Below are 17,844 nucleotides of genomic sequence, written 5' to 3'. Positions count from 1 at the left end.
CCCCCCCGCCCATCCGCACCCCACTGATCGGGGGGGGTGCAAAGTGGGGGACTTGGATCCATGCCATAGAGATGCCCCAATACATGGGCTGCGGGGGGGGGGGGCGATGGGGACGGTGCTGGGGCTGAAGCGGGGCTACCTAGAAGTGGGGGGGGGGGTTGAGGGGGGGAGAGAACTGAGAAGAAGGTGGCCCCACGCGCGTGCGCGCCCCTGCCAGCTGTGCGCTGTCCAGCTGCTGGAAGACTCGCCCGGACCGGCCGGGGGGAGCCGCCCCGCCCGCTCCACAGGCGCCGGCCTTTGCCGCGGGCCTCGGCGGGGGGAGTCCTGCCGGCGTCGGCCCGTGCCCGCCCGGCACCCAGGGCGCGCTGCAGACGTCCCGAGCCCAGCCGGGCTGAAGGGGCGCAGGGCCGGCCACACAGGGGCCCACGCCAGGTTGGAGAAATCGGAGTCACCGAAGCCACGGGCTGGCCTGATCCTGTCGGACTAGTAACGCGCCTGGGGGAAGCCTCGGAACCCCCCCGGCCCGCGCCCCCCGGGACGGTATGAACACAGCCCCCCACCGGGGAGCTGATCCTGGACGGACTGGTACTGACGGAGTCACTGCGGGGCGGGGGGACTCTTCGACCCCCTGGAGCCCAGGGGCTGGGCCCTACCCTAGATTTGCCCCAGAAACCCTCACTGACTTCCAGGGGGAGTTCGGCTTAACCCTGAGGGCATGATAAGGTCCCTGGTTTTTCTAACTGGTTTGCGGTTAAGAATAAAAACTGGATCGGGAGCGGGAGCGGGGATGCGTTGTGTGTACACATCTCTCTGTACCTGGGCATTAACAGCCCCCTCTCTGAACCTGTACAACTGTTCCATTATGGAGAACTTGCTCTCCTTCCCCTTGGTGTGAACACTGGCTACCTTTCACCCTGTATTTACCAATGAAATCCTTTAATCCTGTTTATTTCAACTCCCTCTTTTATTCCCTTTCAGTGTAGGTCATGAAGTTAACTTCTCCTTATTCTTGCAGCTTTTTGCACCAAATGCTGCTGCATTAGGCAGCTGGGGTGGATTCCCTTCTTCTACATCTAGACTAAGCCTGGTATAACAACTAGTAACTCTAAAAATGTACCCTCTGGAGAAGTCAGTCAAGACATTTTCACTTCTCCCCCAAAAGGAAATCCTGGACTCATCTCATGCCTAGCAGCTAATGTATTTTTGCCTTCGTCATCCAAGCTGTCTCAGTTCAAAACCAACCCACCATTTAGGCAAGGCTGCAATACTCACATCTGCTGGGGACAGAAGTGTATTCCTAAATAGGGTCAGCTGCTGTCTGCTAACATGTGACTTTAAAGAAGAAACTGGCTTCTTCCACAGGGCTTTGGAATTAGATGGGCTTTCTTGTATACCTGTGTGGAAGCCTGCGTAATCATTACAGGCAATATATTGCTTTAGAGCCAGGGTGAAAGAGTAGGACATTTAAATCAAGGGAACACAGAAACAAATAAAAATGGAAGAATGACATCACCGCCTGCCTCGGTGATAAGGCAAACATGGTACCATCCTGACACATCCACATCATCCTGGTTTCTAAGGTCCTAAAGGAGCTTCCAGTGTAGAGACCCGTAGAGATACAATTGATGAATTGGCAGCCCGCTGGTAGAGGAGATATAGAAATGGTTTCCCAACACCCACAGTCCAGGCCAGGGATTTTCAAAAGTGTCCAGCGCACTGGGTGCATGTTCAGTGCTGGGCTCTTTGGAAAATCTTGTCCTCATTGTGCATGCGGAAGCCTTAAGAAAATATGGTCCTATGTTCTATCCGCTCAGTCTCCCAGTAGCCCCAACTGTGGGTACCCGCCCCTTAAAAAAATCTGACCCCAATCTCTTTTGAAATCACAGTTGAACCTGTAAATAACTGCAGGGTAATGTTCCTTGACAAAATAGCCTCAGGTCATATGTCCTTATGGGCTTGATATTTGCAAGATCCTCAGAGAGGAAAACAATCTTGGGAGTCATCCCAGACAGCCTGAAAATATAAATAAATGAATAGGACTTATATAGATTTTACATCTTCAAAACGCAAGACCTCACCTTATTGATTGGCTGGCAGGGAATTGTTATCCCCATTGTACAGCTGGAAAAGTCAGGGCTCAGGGCGGTTTTGGGTTGAGCTGGTGCGGAAATTATTTTTCTCCCTGTAGAAATTTTTTTTTCATTTTTATTAAATGTTTTCCACAAAAAAATCATTTGAATTTAAAAACCAAAACACTCCAAAGTGGATTTATTATTAATTTTTATTATTATGGTACCTGCAAATTTCTGGTTTTGGTTGCTAAAAGCCTGAGCCTTTTTGTTGTTTTCATTTTTTCAATGAAAACCCACTTATTACTGGCACAGACATTTTTTACGGACAATTTCATTTCCAACACCCCCCCATTTTTGGATGGAAAAATCTTTCTATAGAAAATATTTCAACCAGCTTTGGGTATGTGGGACTTTCTAGAAGTGCTCATCACCTCCAGCTCCTGATGCCTTCCCCAGGAGTGGTGGATGCTCAGCGTCTCTGAAGAACCGTGCCTGAAGGGTCATATCCACAATGATAATGCAAATCAACTCAGAGCCAGAATTAGAGCTCTATCCCCCAATTCTGTGTGGATCCATTAGACCATGTGGCCTCTCTCCATGAGATAGTCAGCTGCGGAGCTGCAGTTAATAATACATTAAACAGGATGCTTGGGTACATTCATAATGACTAGAAAATAATGCAAACATTGTAATGACATTAAACTAGTACCCAGATATTATATCGTACTTTTCATAAGTAGATCTCATAGCACTTTGCAAAGTAGGTCAATATTATCTCCATTTAACAGATGGGGAAATTGAGGTATAGAGAAGGTCAGAACTTACCCCAGGTCATTCAGGAGGCCCATAGTAAATCTGGGAATAAAACCTTGGACTCAGACCTCCCAGTCGAAGTGTGCTAGCTATGAGTCCACACTACCACCTCCGCTCTGCCCTTCTCTGCAGCTGCATGATCTGTTTTGTTATACCTCTGGAAAGATCAAGCTGAGATTCTAAAGATCCAAAAGGCCAGCGAAGCTGTCTGGAGACATAGAGGGACTTAAGTATAAGAAACAGATTGCAAAAGCTAGGATTATTTAGCCTTGAAAAGGGAAACAAGGAGATTTATCTTGGGTACATAAGATTATGAAAAGAACAGTAAAAAATATTCTTACATTTTACCTGACCAAGGGGTCTCTCAAGGAAATTAATGGACAGAAAATTTCAAGCCAATAAGAAAATATTTAAAACACTGTGGCATCTACAACTGCAAGCAGACAAAGCATTAAATAGTTTTGTTCTAAAAACGGACTGGCTCATTTTATGAATAACGTTTTACAGTTACCAGTGTGAAGATGATGGTGCTTCTCATACTTTTATGGCACCAACCTATTGTCTCTGCCACCAGAGAGGAATTATTCTTTCTGTCCTTCCCCCATCCTCCACCTGGAGCAACACTGCACCATCAGTGAGGGGGTTCGTCTTCCTCTGAAGTACCAAGCATTGGCTAGTGCCTGAGACAGGACAGTGGGCTTGGTAGAGCAATATTTTGATCCAGAATAGCAAAGCCTACATTCTGATGGCAAGCGAAAGAGAATGATACAAAGTTACAGCCATTTGGATATAAAGGGGCTGCCGTCCCCTATTTAGTGGGATGGGATTCTTATGGGACACACTAGACACTATTCACCATGACAACAGAACATCTGGAAATTCCTAAGTTTAGGCCCCAACTCTAGGGCTTTTTGGTTCAACCATGTGGAAGCACCATAGGTCACCTGCAGCTTGATATGACCCAGATGCCTGAGCTTGGTCTTCTGTCTGGAAGCAAAGGGGCTGGGAAAGACACCACACCAACATCCTCTTATGGCTGGTCACCAAGATTGTAGTCTAGCAGGTAGCTCTTTGCAGAGATGGTAGTAGAAAGGCCATAGGGAAGAGACTAAATGTAAACTGAAGGAAGGGCCATTACATTCCAAAGACTCCCATGAGGGCTGGCCCACATCATAAATGACTTCTCAGAGGGAAGGGGAAGGTTCCTTGGCAAACACCCTGCTTGGATTCAGATGAGGCCATGGGGGAAGGCCACAACTGAGCGTATTATTTGGCACTTCATTTAAGTACCATGACCACCCCCGCAGAATTGTGCACCACCTAAGGATGGAGCAAAACTTTATTCCAGTCTATCAGCAGCTGTGGAGCCAAGGTGTGACCTCAGCTATGGATCAGCCATGGATGAGCTGCTAAAAACCTCAGCATTTCTGAAGATCAAGCCAATAATGCTCTCTAGGTCAAAGCCAACACCTCACATTCACGACCCAGTGGCACTTTTGGTAAGAATAAGGGTCTTCCCCCGTGTTTTTGGCCACAAATGTCTGCTTGCCTAACTGCTGTGCATGCAATGGTACCTATCACCTAGAGAGTACAGCCCCTCTGTGACGCAATTAGCCGAGAGCTTTGGGGTGAAACCTACTGCAGAAGTGCAATATGATTATTCCTAGCTTGGTCAGAGCATACCTAACACCACTGAGCAAAAGATGACTGGAGAGAGTGGGGATGGGAGGGATTGTTAATGCTCTTTAAATTGTATCAGACAGAAAAGAACAAAATAAAATGTCCAACAAATTGAAAAGAAAACCATTTGATGGAACTATTCCTATTATTCACACTTCTCCTAGACTCAGAGCAATGTCCCATTTGGTTCCCCTATTATTATTTGTATTACATTAGCACCTAGGGTCCTTAGCTGAGATTGGGGCCCGTTGTGCTAGGCACAGAACAACCACGGTAAAAGACAGTCTCTGCCCCTGAAGTGAGAGGACAGGAGAGACACAGGGTGGGAGGGAAAGCAGACATGAGGAAGGAAGGCCATAAAGCAGTAACCAAGTCGGGAATAGAACCCAGGTATCCCAAGTCCCAGAAGAACACCTCATCCACTGGCCCACACTGCCTCTCACATCACGCTCTCTAATACTCAACGCATTTCCTTGCACACTAAGATCGGCTGCAAGCCATCCCATCTCTCTGATGGGTTCCTTGCCCCCCATCCTTTTAAAAGGCTATTTTACATGAAACCCACCCAAAGCCATTTCTCTGTTGCAGAAGAAGCGGGTTTAACATGTGTCTGAGGCTGCTGCATACAGCTTAGTCCGCTCACCCAATTAGCTAAATAATCAGGACCGTCAGAAATTCAGAGTCAGTGGAGGCTTTAGATGTTAAGGCCAATGTCTGGATAATAAAGGGTTTAAAAAAATTTGCTTTGCTGGCTGCATGTCACATCAAGGATCGCAGGGAACAATGGCATCTGCTCAGCTACTGGCTGAGTGGTGAGGAGAGGCAAGGAGCCCACCGTCCGGTGTCCAGGCTCCCATTTAAAAGGTCACTATGCTCACGGCTTAGCCCCAGCAACGCTAATTACAGCTTTCCTTTGTGGATGCCAGTGAAGTCCAATCAGGCAAGACTGCACCTGCTTGCACCTAATTAGGTGCTCAGATACCATGGCGATGGGTGCTGAATAAGAGGCTGAATTGAATGGGTCCTGCTAGTTGTATTTCAGACTTTGTACATTTATTTTCACCAGTACCTCTGAGCTTGTTCTTTACAAAGTTCTTCACCCTCATCCTTGAAGACTTGGCAGCAAACAGAGGCAGGTGATGGGCTATGATGGTACACTCGCTTTTCCACCCCAGGAGACCTGGAGTTTGGTGGATCTCACCCTAATTTTTAGTAGCTATTTTGGCAGCATCACAGAAATCCACCACACTTTTTGAAACAAACTCTCTCCATGCAGTAGGCTGTAGCAAATTAGGTGTTAAAGGACAGATTTTCTAAGGCATTTAGGGTCCAAATTTTACAGGTGTTTAGCTGTTGCTCTGCTCAGCATTGCGAGATGTAAGTAACTTAGGAGCCTACGTCTCATCCTGAGTAAGTGCCTAAGTAACTTTTGAAAACAAGACTTAGGTACACAGTGCTGATCGGAGCAATGCCTAAATATCTTTAAAAATCTGGGCCTGGTGCATAAACATAAAAATGGGCACTGAGGGGTATTTTCAAAAGGTCAGGCACCTAACTCCCATTGATTTGATTGGGACTTAGGCGCCACCCCGTTTGGGCATTTTGAAAATCCCACCAGGTTCCTATCTGCATCTTTAGGCACAGAAATACTTTTGAAAATATGACCCAGCTGAGATGGCAGTGTCATGCTACATGCCAAGACTGGGTGAGCGGTAACTGTTGCAGTTCAGGTTTCAGAGTAGCAGCCTTGTTAGTCTGTATTCGCAAAAAGAAAAGGAGGACTCGTGGCATCTTAGAGACTAACCAATTTATTTGAGCATAAGCTTTCGTGAGCTACAGCTCACTTCATCGGATGCATTCAGTGGAAAATACAGTGGGGAGATTTATATATACAGAGAACATGAAACAGTGGGTGTTACCTTACACACTGTAACAAGAGTGATCACTTAAGGTGAGCTATTACCAGCAGGAGAGCGGGGTGTGGGGGGGGGGGAGAACTATTAGCTCATCTTAAGTGATCACTCCCCTTACGGTGTGTATGGTAACACCCATTGTTTCATGTTCTCTGTGTATATAAAATCTCCCCACTGTATTTTCCACTGCATGCATCCGATGAAGTGAGCTGTAGCTCACGAAAGCTTATGCTCAAATAAATTTGTTAGTCTCTAAGGTGCCACAAGTCCCCCTTTTCTTGTTGCAGTTCAGGAGTGATGTGCATTACCAACGCTGGTAGAGGGGGCCCAAGACTGGACTACCCAGGTTGTTCCAGGTCAGGGCTGGGCAGGTAGGAAGAGAAGCTTGCACAGTGCCTCCTCTCTGTCTTACCCTAGCACCAGTGGCCCTGAGCTATGCACTTTCACAAATACCCAGTTCCCCTCTTCCTTGCCAAATGAAACTGGCAATGCCTCAGTTTGTCCCCACTAGAAATTTGCCTGTGTGGCTCTTATCACTTGCATGTAAAGTTACACAGAGGAAGAGAGAAACACTTTGCCTAACTTACTACCACCCTTATTATTGAACAGAGACAGACCGTGACTTATCCTGGAATGTTTCACTCTTCTCAGTGATGAGGAAGATAATGTGCTAATGCATTAAGGGAACAAAGAAAAGATTGCCCACGGCCCTGGAGAAGGTCCCTGACACAGGAACATACAACGCAACATTTCCAATTTTGCGAATGCTTGGAATGAGGCACCTAAAGGGAGGCCATAACCCACAGCACAGAACCCCAAAGTCCTCTGTCAGCTTTCAGAGAACCTAAGGGGGAGAGTACACAAGCAGAGTTTGCAGAGTTCTCTTCTTCCTCGTTTGGGAAATTGGTCTGTGCATTTTAAATGCACATTCTAAGAACAAAAAAGCTGGTGGCCTGATTTTTTGAGACCTGCAGCTCCCATTGACTTCAATAAGGTGTTGCAGGTGCTCAGCACCTCTGACAGCCACTCAGTAACTGGACACTCACCCGCATAATGGCACGTCTAGAACAGGAGTGGGGTGGAACAAACAGCCATTTGCCCTATATAAAGATGAGTTTTGCATACAAGGAAAGAGTCCTGGCTCGAGAGTGACTGAAAACAGCCCCAATGGAAATGTGTTAGCCAATCAGCAGTGACTGCACCCCAGCTGCTGCAGCTGCTTTAAGGTGAAAAATTTCCCTAGCATCCCCTTCTGCCACCCTTATGTGCAGTAATACCTTGCTTCTCAGGTAGCGCCCCTGACATCAACAGCTAGGTACCACTCAAATTGAGGAAGAGTTTCAGAATGGAGACCTTAATGAGCCAGTCAGATAGCATTTGGACAGCTAAGCTTGCTGATTAGCCTCCATTTCTGAGCCAGTTTTCCTGGAACTCTAATTTCAATCACCATTTTAAAATGCGTGCACACAACCCCAACCAAAGCTCCTGCCCCTCCCCGCTCCAAAACCTTACTTTGTCCAAAAACGTCATCCTAGAGAGATTCCTGGATGTGCCTGATGAGGCCATTCGCCATGTCTATAATATTTAGTGGAATTCATGTGCTGGGAACTTGAGTTTTATTATCCTCCAAGATAAGCAGTGTCCCTGCTTTGTCTCAATCAATATTTATCTCTTCAGTCAATCATTCTTGATGATCACCTCAGGACAGACACATATCATTTTAATATGGTCTCTCTCTCTCCCTCCAACCTTTGATGGGAGATATGCAAGATTCCGGTTAGGTTTCCTGGTCCTTTAGCAGTATGAGCATTCTCTGAGGGAGCCAATCCTGCCTGACTTGCTATGTTCTTCTGCACCCTTCTTTTACAAGGAAATATTCCCAGGGCACATTCTAACCCTTCTACTGATGACTTGCTTTTCTTCATTAGTTGGAAATTGTTCTAGTGCATTGGGCCCTCTAACCTAGGAAGAAGCACAATTTGTAGTGGATTCTGGGGAGATGATGGAAAATAAGAAGGATCAATTTCATATACAAGGATCACTTCCTCACATCCTTGGGGCCGCCACTTCCTTTGCTGCAGTCCTTAGAGTGGGGAGAAATATGAAAGAGGTGGAGAGAAATTGTACTAAAAAAGTGGACACTGATTAGGTTTTTTTGATTGGGGAGAAACGTAAATGTCAAAGCTATGGAGAACCAAAGCTGGCATAGCAACGACTTCACTAAAAACAGAGCAATCAAAAACCTGTGTTTGTCTGTCCAGCACTTGTTTTATGGTCTTGTAGTTAAGGTGCTTCTAAGTACCTAAATCCCTTTTGAAAATGAGAATCAGGCTCCTAAATCAGTTAAGTGTTGCAATGCCAAGCACACAGCAATGCCTAAAATAGCTTTAAAAATCTTGGCCTTAGGGCCTGACCCAAAACCCATCAAAATCAAGGGAAGTTAATAGGAGCTGGTTTGAGCAATTAATGTCTATGTCTCAGTTCCCCGTCTGTAACACGGGGATGATGAGACTTCCTTTGCCCACCCTTTGTCTGTCTTTTCTATTTTGACTGTCTCTCCCCATGTTCGTGTGGTTAGAGCCCAGCACAACGGGGCCCTGATCCTAATTGGGGCCTCCAGGTGCTAATTTTTAAAAGGAGGAAACAGAGAATGCAGTGTATCATTCTGTGTGATACAATTAATGGGGGGCTGTGAAGCTATTCAGATTAGAATCAGGTCAAGAAAAGCCACGTTACAACCTCCCTAAAATTACAGGAAAGAAATTATGCCCATCCTTCGTTCTTCTAACATACGGAGAAATTAACGCCCGTAGATGTGTAAAAGGGGGCATGGCAGTGAAGTGCTCAGACTAACTTTCGCTGCTCACCATCTATAGTAGTTATTAGGGGAGATTCTGAAAGGCACAAAGGGGAGGTAGCTAGCTCCATTAATAACTTTAAGTGCAAAGGGAGCACTTTTTGTGTCTTGGAATATCCCCTCCTGAAATGCAGATTACTAGTGCTTTGAGAACTGGACTGAGAGCTGCATAATATTGACAGTCAAGGAGTCCCCCAGGCTTAAGACGGGGTGAGGTACTGAAGAGCGGCTCCACCTTTGTAAAATTCTACTTTGTGACTATTATCAACACAGACGGAGGCAGAGTCCAGCTTTATGACTGCACATGAAGAGAGGTGCGCCATTAAACTACAGCTAGTAAGCAATCAACATGCTTAGGTTGAGTGCCCATTGTTTAGACAGCTAATGGTGGAAGTTACACCCCACACCCCAGTGTAAATTAAGTATTCAGCTGTTTTCCCAGATGCCTTTAGTCACTTATCTTTGGCCCAAGTAATTAGGGCTCGGTGTTTAATGAAGCTCTGGTCATGTACAGAACACAGTGATTTCTGTCTCGTGTTCATGGTTGCTTAAGATGCTAAAATAAAAACAGTTTCCAAAGGGAAAGAAAAGGTGAATCAGTTCAGAACATGAAATACCCCTCTTGCACCAGCATTAAAATGGGGGATTATTTTTTCCCCCAGTTTCTTCATTGGTGGAAGAACACCAGGCCACAAGACAGTAATAAGTCAGGACACTGGCCCGTTATCCTCTAACAGTAGGCCTTGTACTTACATATGCAGGGCTAGGATCGACCTCTCTGTTTTTTCCCTCCCTCGTAGGGATGAAAAGGAGCGAAGATCTCAGTTCTTTGGCCCTAGCTTTGGCAGGAGGGGAGGTGTTAGGCTAACATGGCTTCATCCCCAACCCAGCCCCTGCCCCTCAGCAGCCACCCTACAGAATGCTGTGCCGTGGAGGATCACTGGACGTGGGTGGTGTTGGTGAGTGAAGGGACAGGAAGCATAAAGGGGAGTGTAGCGAGGCGGTGTGGTGCCCCACCACCCCGCTGAGGGAAGAACCTCCCCAGACACCAAAGTGGGCAGAGCCCGTGGATCCTGCACCCGCCCCCAGAGGTCAAGGTGCGGGACAGGAAGTAGAAAAGCCCAACCCCAGAGCTCAGATGGGTGGCAGCAACCGGAGAGGCCAGACGCCCATGGCCTGGCTCCAGCCTGGGAGACCCCAGCAAACCGCGGTTGACCTGAGGACCGGCCAATGCCTGACGCTGACCGATGCATGGAAGAGCTGCCGAGCCTACCCCTCGCCGGCGACCCGGAGGAGCTGCCGAGCCTACCCCTCGCCAGCGACCCGCAGGAGCCCATGATGCTGGAAACCCCCCCAAGGACACCACCCTGACCCAGGTACCCTACGAGGGGGAGTCCGGAAGTAGCCCGGGGACAGCCGACCCTAGTCTGGCTGCAGCACTGCCAGAGCCCATGTCAGTGTGTTGCGGCCAGGATCCCCACTGACCCGGCAGCGGGTCTTCGGCCGCTGCCAGGGCCCCGGGCAGGGACGCAGTGGAGTGGGTGGGCCTGCGTCCCCCCTGCCACCCACCTTGCTGGTGGCCATCTCCTCCTCCCCCTGGTTGCTAACGCTAGGAGCCTGGGGCTTGCGGTGGAACTATTTGGCTCAGCCCCTGCCTGAGGGCCTGAGCTGCTGACTCTTTGTTTGCTGCCCCGCCCTGACCCAGGGCCTGGGCTTATACTGAACTGCTTGCAGGGCCCAGCCTGAAGGTCGAGGCCATAGACTGGGTATTCCCCAACCCAGCAGAGAGTGTAGTGAGGCAGCGTGGTGCTCCACCGCCCCGCCGAGGGACAAGCCCTGGCTGAGTTCCCTTACAGGGAGCCACTCTCCAGTGGATCACCCTCCCAAAGACTGGGGAACTTGCTGGTTGTCAGTTCTTTAAGAGGATGCCCACTCCACCCTCTCAAAACACCTTCCTTCCCCAAAGATTTCCTTCCCCTAGCTAGAGGGAGGGAACAGTCAGCAGCACGCGCTGCCCATAGGGGCCTGGAGTCCAGATGGAAGACTAATGCCAAGCAAGTGGGTCTCCCTCCCTCTGCAGACATGCCAAGGGATGGGGGTCCTCCCCAGTGAGTATGGGTCATCTGTGGGATAGGAAGGGCATTGCCCCTTGCCCTTGAGCGGGGAGGGGACCCTGCTTCCCCAAGAGGATGGTTTGATTGAAGCTCAGCAGCCTGAGTCTCAGCATTTCTTGACCATTGGTGGGTACAGAGCAGGGGTGTAGCCACAGGTGGGCCTGGGATCCACTTGGCAGCCAGGCCCACCCGCCCGCCTGCCCGAATCTGAGCCGGGGTGTAGTCGTGCCACAGTGTCCCGGAGTGTCACTCAGGCACCTGAAATCCAGGCCGGAGCTCTGCGCCTGCCCTTCAGAAAGCTACGCTCCAGCAGCTCTGCCTGGCCATTTTCTGAGCCGCCCCATGCACGTGCCCAGCTTGGCAGGTGAAGCCCGGTGCCTGGGGGCCCCAGGGCTGGGAAGAGAGCATGGCGTCGGGGAGAACTGACCTAGCAGGTGCTCAGGGTCTGCCCGCTGGCCAGCAGCGTTCTCTGCACGGCTCATCCTCTGCACAGCCAGAGGCAGCTGCAAGGCCGGTCTCTCTGCAGCACTCCCAGCAGAAGATGCACTTTGCTGGACAACTCAGTACAGAATCCGGGCCAAATTTCAGGCAGAGGCAAGCCTCTGTTCATTCCCGTGTAGCACAGCCAGAGCAGACCCTACACAGGGGCCATATGGCCCACAGGAGACGTGAGCCCCCAGCTGAAGGGCAGCAGCCCGTACCCCACAATGAGGCAAGGGCTCCCTCTCTTCCCCCGCTGCAGAGTCAGGGTGCAGCCAAGGGGATCAGCGCTCCCTGCCCCGGCCAGGCTACTCTGCCAGCCCGCATGGCCAGTGGATAGCACAGTCTGTCCTTGCCCGTCCACCCAAAAGTCAGGGCCCACCCAAATTTCCACTCCTAGCCACGCCACTGGTATACAGATACCAGGGTGAGAGGCTCCTTTGAAATACATGAGGTGGCTGCAATTATTTGGCCCCTGATAAAGGCAATGCAAATACCCAGTATGTCTGACTAGCTTGTGAATGAAAAGCAGAGCGCCCACAAGGATGGTGCCACTGAAGGCTGCCTCCAGGCTCTCCCCTTCTGTGTGGGCAGAGCTGCTCCTTGGCAGCATCACAGGGCAGAGCTTGTGCTTGCTATGGGGGGTTCTCAGGGCACATCAGAGAAACACCTCCCAGTTTGTCACAAGCCCAGCAGGAAAACAGAGCAACCACTGCAGCTTTGCAGATCACTTGGGTTTCTTATGTGAATTCTAATGCTAGACTGGCAGCCCTGGAGACGGAAGTGCTCTATTTATCCACAACACAGACACAGCGCAGACAGCAGCCTTGCAAGCTGCCCTCACATTGCCCTGAGTGGAGCTCAAGTCTCCCTGCCCATTCAGTCCTCTTGTTCTCAGATGCCAAGAAGGTGCCACTTGTGAGGGGTGGGGTTTTGTGAGGAGGCCCCTGTCCCACTCAGCCATGAGTCTGGAATGACCAATTAATTCCGCACAGGCTACAGGCTGACCATCAGCTGAACTCTCCATCACTGATGAGTGGAAGGCAAAAGGCTCTGGATCGCATTACAACCCCCCTTGGCCCGCTGCCTCCGAGACATTCCTCCCCCCCGCCCCACACACAATTCCTGAATCCCTCCATTCTGGTTTCTTAGAGAAACCGAGGAGGAGGAGTTCTGCAAAGTTGGAGCATCTGACAACAGCTCACAGCAGCCTTGGTATTTTTATTGTACTCTAGTGCCCTCTATTTCAGCACAGACAGTACTGAAGCTCCTTTTCACCTCTCACATCCTCAAAACTCCAGCTGAACTGACAAAACATGCGGATGTCATCCCTCTCAGAAGAGCTGTCAGTATGTGCAGGAAGAGGATGACTTCTGACCGGTTTATAGACCGGTAAGAGTCCTGACCTTAGTCTTCATCTCTCGCGGTGCTCTTCATCCCGCAGGGCCTACAGCACAAAAGCATAGGGCTGGCTTTAAAAGTTAATGGAAGGCTATAGACCCATAAATCTGATTGAGACATGAGGGATTTATGTGGGAAAATGCCATTGGGATGTACCTTGGTAAATCACCTTCAGATTTGGAGTGTCACTTCTTGGAGCCTTCGGCTAAGTTTATATCAAGAACTGGAGTAAAATGTATGTGGAGACAGCTTAGGATAATTCTAGAAGTTGTTCTCTATTGCAGACAGATGCTCCCATAGCACATCAGCTCCTCACCCACTGAAAGCAATTCTGCCTTCGTTTATTAAAGCTAAAGTTGTGAGTGGCAAAATGCTCAGATCATTTCTGGATTGAAAGAAGCTTTTACAGTCATCTCCACAGATCACACGGAGGGAAATACGAAGGCTTGTCTACACTTTCAATGCTGCAGCTGCCCCAGTGCTGCTGTAGCATCTTCACTACACTGACGGGAGAGCTTCTCCCACTGATGTCATTGATCCAGCTCTGCGAGAGATGGTAGCTACGAAAAGGGGAGAGCGTCTCCCCTTGATGTAGCACTGTCTACACGGGAGTTAGGTTGGTTTAACTGCGTCACTCAGGGGTGTGGATTTTCCACACACACGCCCCCGAGCAACATAGTTATACTGACATAAGTTGGTAGTGTAAACCAAGCCTAAGAACACGGCCAGTTATAAAGGCAAATGCTATCTCACCCCAGCAGAGGAAAGTAGATAGTATCCATTCAGGAAAAGCCAAGAGCTGAGCCAGCACTAGGGGAAAGAAAAGAAAAAAGTCATCCCTGCTCCATCCTACACTAAGAGAAGACATTCTTCTAAGTTACTTGGAAGGAATAGTGTGGAAAGTTTGCCTTGCCCTAGGCTACCCCAATGCCAGTCAGCCAGTGAGAGAGAAACTGATGGTCTTGAGTTTCATTAGGAATGAAATTTGTTAGAACAAATCCGAGATGTTCCAAAAAAAAAAAAAAAAAAAAATTGAAACTTTTAATGAAAATTTTCTACCTCTTTTTGATTAGCTGTATCAGAGCTGCACCAAGAGAAACAGAAATGCCTAGAACTGGAGAGGAAGCCTGGTCCCGTGATAAGGGTACTAAGCTCCGGTCACGTCCACAGTATGGGTGCTGCAGCCGTACAGCTACGGTGCTGTAGGGCCGTAGCGTAGATGCTTCCTACAGTGATGGAAGGGAGTTTTCTGTTGCTGTAGAGAATCCACTTCTCCAAGCGGCGGTAGCTAGATGGACGGAAGAATTCTTCCATGAACCTAGCTGTATTTACGCCAAGGGTTTACGGAAAGAGCCATAGTGGTGTCAACCTAACTTTTGAGTGTAGACCAGGCCTAGGACTTGGCACACCTGGGTTCTGCCTTGCTCTGCCACTTCCTATGTGACCCTGGGCACGTCTCTCAACCTCTGTGAGCCTCAGTTCTCCATTTGTAAAATGGGCATGATAGCACTACCCTCTACACAGGAGTTTTATGACTAGAAATGCATTTAAAAAACCAAAGCCGCTCACAAATTAGGATCATATAAGCACCATAAATAGTTTATCACATGTGCAGCTCAGACGACACTCTTCTCTGACCCATGACGAAACCCCAACCATTAGAGTGCAACAGCATAATAAAAGGATGTAACATCTCCAGGGCACTTCTGTGCTAATGCTTTAGGGCATGCTCAGAACTTAACAGCACTGTATACTTGTATTACATAGGTTGCTTAATTTGTTCTCCTTACATTAGAGGAAATATTGAGGCCTTCCTGTTAGGTCAAAAACAATTTCATCAGGAACCCGTGCATACGGTCAGAACCAAACGTTTATCCCAAGGGGAAGTCCGACGTCTGGAGAGTTCACATTTCTAAACCAGCTGCTTACAGTTTAGTTTGTGTTAGAGCCAGAGTTGCTGTCCCAGAAGTGAGCGATATTATCTAACAGTCAGCAGCAGGGAGGCTGACAAAGTATCGCTGCACGATACCAGTCGGACAACATTGCCCGCGTGGTTCAACTTTGGGTGAGTAGTTAATGGATGAAAATGCAGCTGACAGCTGCAGCTCTTCTGCAACTCAATGGTCAAGCGTCATGAGATTCTCGTCTAGTCCTTCATGAGTGGTGGTGAGGTCCTGTGGTGATAACAGGTGATGCAGGGTCAGGAAGCCTGCATTCTTATCCTGGCTTGGGGAGATTAGGGAACTGGAAGTTAAGATTCCTAGGTTCATATCCCAGCTTCATCCCTAACTCATTGTGTGACTTTGGGCAAGGAACTTAGCTTCTTCCAAAGCTTAACTACCTTTATAGTTAGGAAAAACTTCCTAACTATAAGGATAATCAAGCTCTGGAATAGGCTTCCAAGGGAGGTTGTGGAATCCCCATCACTGGAGCTTTTTAAGAACAGGTTGGACAAACACCTGCCAGGGTTGGTCTAGGTTTACTTGGTCCTAAGTGTGGGGGGCGGGGGGCTGGATTTGATGATCTCTTGAGGTTCCTTCCAGCCACACATTTCTATGAGTCTTTGTGTCTCAGTTTATCCATCTGCAATTGGGAACACTGCTTTCCTACCTCACACGGGTGTTTTGCAAGAGTGCACTGGCCTGATTCAGAGTTGCTTGGCACTATTCCCAATGACTGCAGTAGGATATATGGGTGCTCAACAGCTCTGAAAATCAAACCCAGGTTAAAAATGTCAACAACATCTAAGTCCCATTTTCAAAAGTGACTAGATTCAAAAGGTATTTAGCTGCCTAGTGGGATTTGCAAATGTACCTAAGTACATTAGGCACAAAACTCCCATTGAAGTCAAAGGGAGTTACTTCCAAGGCTGCTTAGGCATTTTTGGAAAAAAAAAAAATAGCTCTAGTCAACTAATATTTCTGAAAATCTGACCCTTCTGAGACTAAGTCTCCTTAAATATCCACAGGGCTTAGGCTTCTAAGTTACTTAGATGCTCTTGGAAACTTGAATGTTTCTAAAATGTTTGCACCTTAGCATGTCAAATAGGGCAAAGGATTTTCACCTTTCAGGGCACTGGGAATGGCAGACACAAAAAAGAAAAGAAAGAAGGACACAGTTTAAACCTTGTAGGGCCTGAACAAAAACCACCATGGTTTCCTCTTTGATAAACAGTTCAGGTTACCCCATCTCTTCCCCTTTAAATAGGACTTGGGGCATTTAGACCTGCCATGAATAAGGTAAAACTGAGTAACTTCAAGGCAGCAACATCTCTTCATGTCAGGCAGAAACAAAGCTATCCAGTCCCGGTAGTCTGCCTTTGATACCCAGCCATTTGATATTTTCTTTAACATCTAAGCGCCTATCTGATCATCAGATCAAACATTTCCTCTTGTCAGTTAAGCATTCTGGGACCTTTGGGCTAGAGAAAGCAGGAGCCAGTTATCTCCCTGGGTCAGTTGCATTCCATATGCACAGCAATTTGCTGCCCTATTTTCCCCCAAACGTCTTTATGTTCTTGTCAAATTATGTTGCTTGCTATTCAAATTATTTCAGGGCGGGGGGAGAGGAGGAGGAGAGAGAATGTAGAGCCAACTCTTTCAGTAGAGAGATATTTGCAAGTTAAACATGGTAATTATGACTCACAAGCATTCTAGGGAGGTATATCTTACTTGGACAAGGCACAGGGCTTTAAGTATCTGCTTGATACTTTCTGTTGGAATGCTGAAATTAAAGTGATCATCTTATGGCGAAACCAAGCCTGAGCATTACTGACAGCAAGCTGAATGATCAGTATAATATCCAGCACTCCCTAGAGCTCTGGACCCAGTGGGTAATTATATTTAGGCTGCAGATGGATCACCTTGTGCTGTGAGCCTGTCCAATCACGCCAGCTAACCAGGGTTGGGAGTCGCTAACATTTGGGACTGTTGGTAATTCAGCAGACAGTGCTTTTTCCCCTCCGAGTCAGTCTCAGTGCCCCAGCCTTGCTTTCGGGTGCTAAATCCTGAGCTTTTGTTCACTTGTGCTTGTTCAACTTGTGCACGTTTCATGAGACTGCCAGCATCCTGGGGAAATCCAAACTCAGCCGATTGCACTCTGCCCACCGTACCCACAGTCCCCGTGACATTTCCATCACGTGCAGTCTTCTCCCCTTGTGCCTCCAAGCAGTCGTGCAGTGTTGCTGTGCACTGAACACCTATGAGACAGGTGCAGTCCAGTGCTGGGTCACCCTACTTATGCTTTGCATTTCAGTTGTTGTTTGTAAAGGGTACAAGGTACCGCAAAAATGCAAGTCTCCAAAAGGATATTTACATTTTAAAACCAATCCTCTGCTTCCAGTTGCACAACTCGGAGTTTTGGATAGTGGTGCCCTGGCCTCTGGGTGTTACCATAATACAAACAAAACAAACATCTGTTGTTACAAACTGCCCATTCATTTATCTATGGCTAGCATTTTCCTCTGCTAACAAAACCAGATCAATGCTGAAGAGCCAACCAGCTCAGGCCTGTAA

At 48.2% G+C, this 17,844-nt stretch overlaps 1 long non-coding RNA gene across 1 annotated transcript in view; it reads right to left on the bottom strand.

Moving 5' to 3' along the window:
- Positions 1 to 2,076: 2,076 nt before the first annotated feature.
- The window catches only part of LOC122463151, a 34,046-nt gene continuing 18,278 nt past the window's right edge, over positions 2,077 to 17,844 (bottom strand). The window contains exons 2-3 of the long non-coding RNA XR_006286214.1: positions 2,898 to 3,093; positions 2,077 to 2,182 (exon numbers count right to left, since the gene is read on the bottom strand). This is a non-coding gene — a long non-coding RNA (uncharacterized LOC122463151). The remainder of the gene's footprint in view (positions 2,183 to 2,897; positions 3,094 to 17,844) is intronic.

Source organism: Chelonia mydas, chromosome 16 (assembly GCF_015237465.2).
Source record: "Chelonia mydas isolate rCheMyd1 chromosome 16, rCheMyd1.pri.v2, whole genome shotgun sequence".
In the NCBI taxonomy this organism is placed as follows: Eukaryota; Metazoa; Chordata; order Testudines; family Cheloniidae; genus Chelonia; species Chelonia mydas.
The sequence above is the reverse complement of the archived record's forward strand: the minus strand, read 5'-3'. Positions and strand labels throughout refer to the sequence as shown.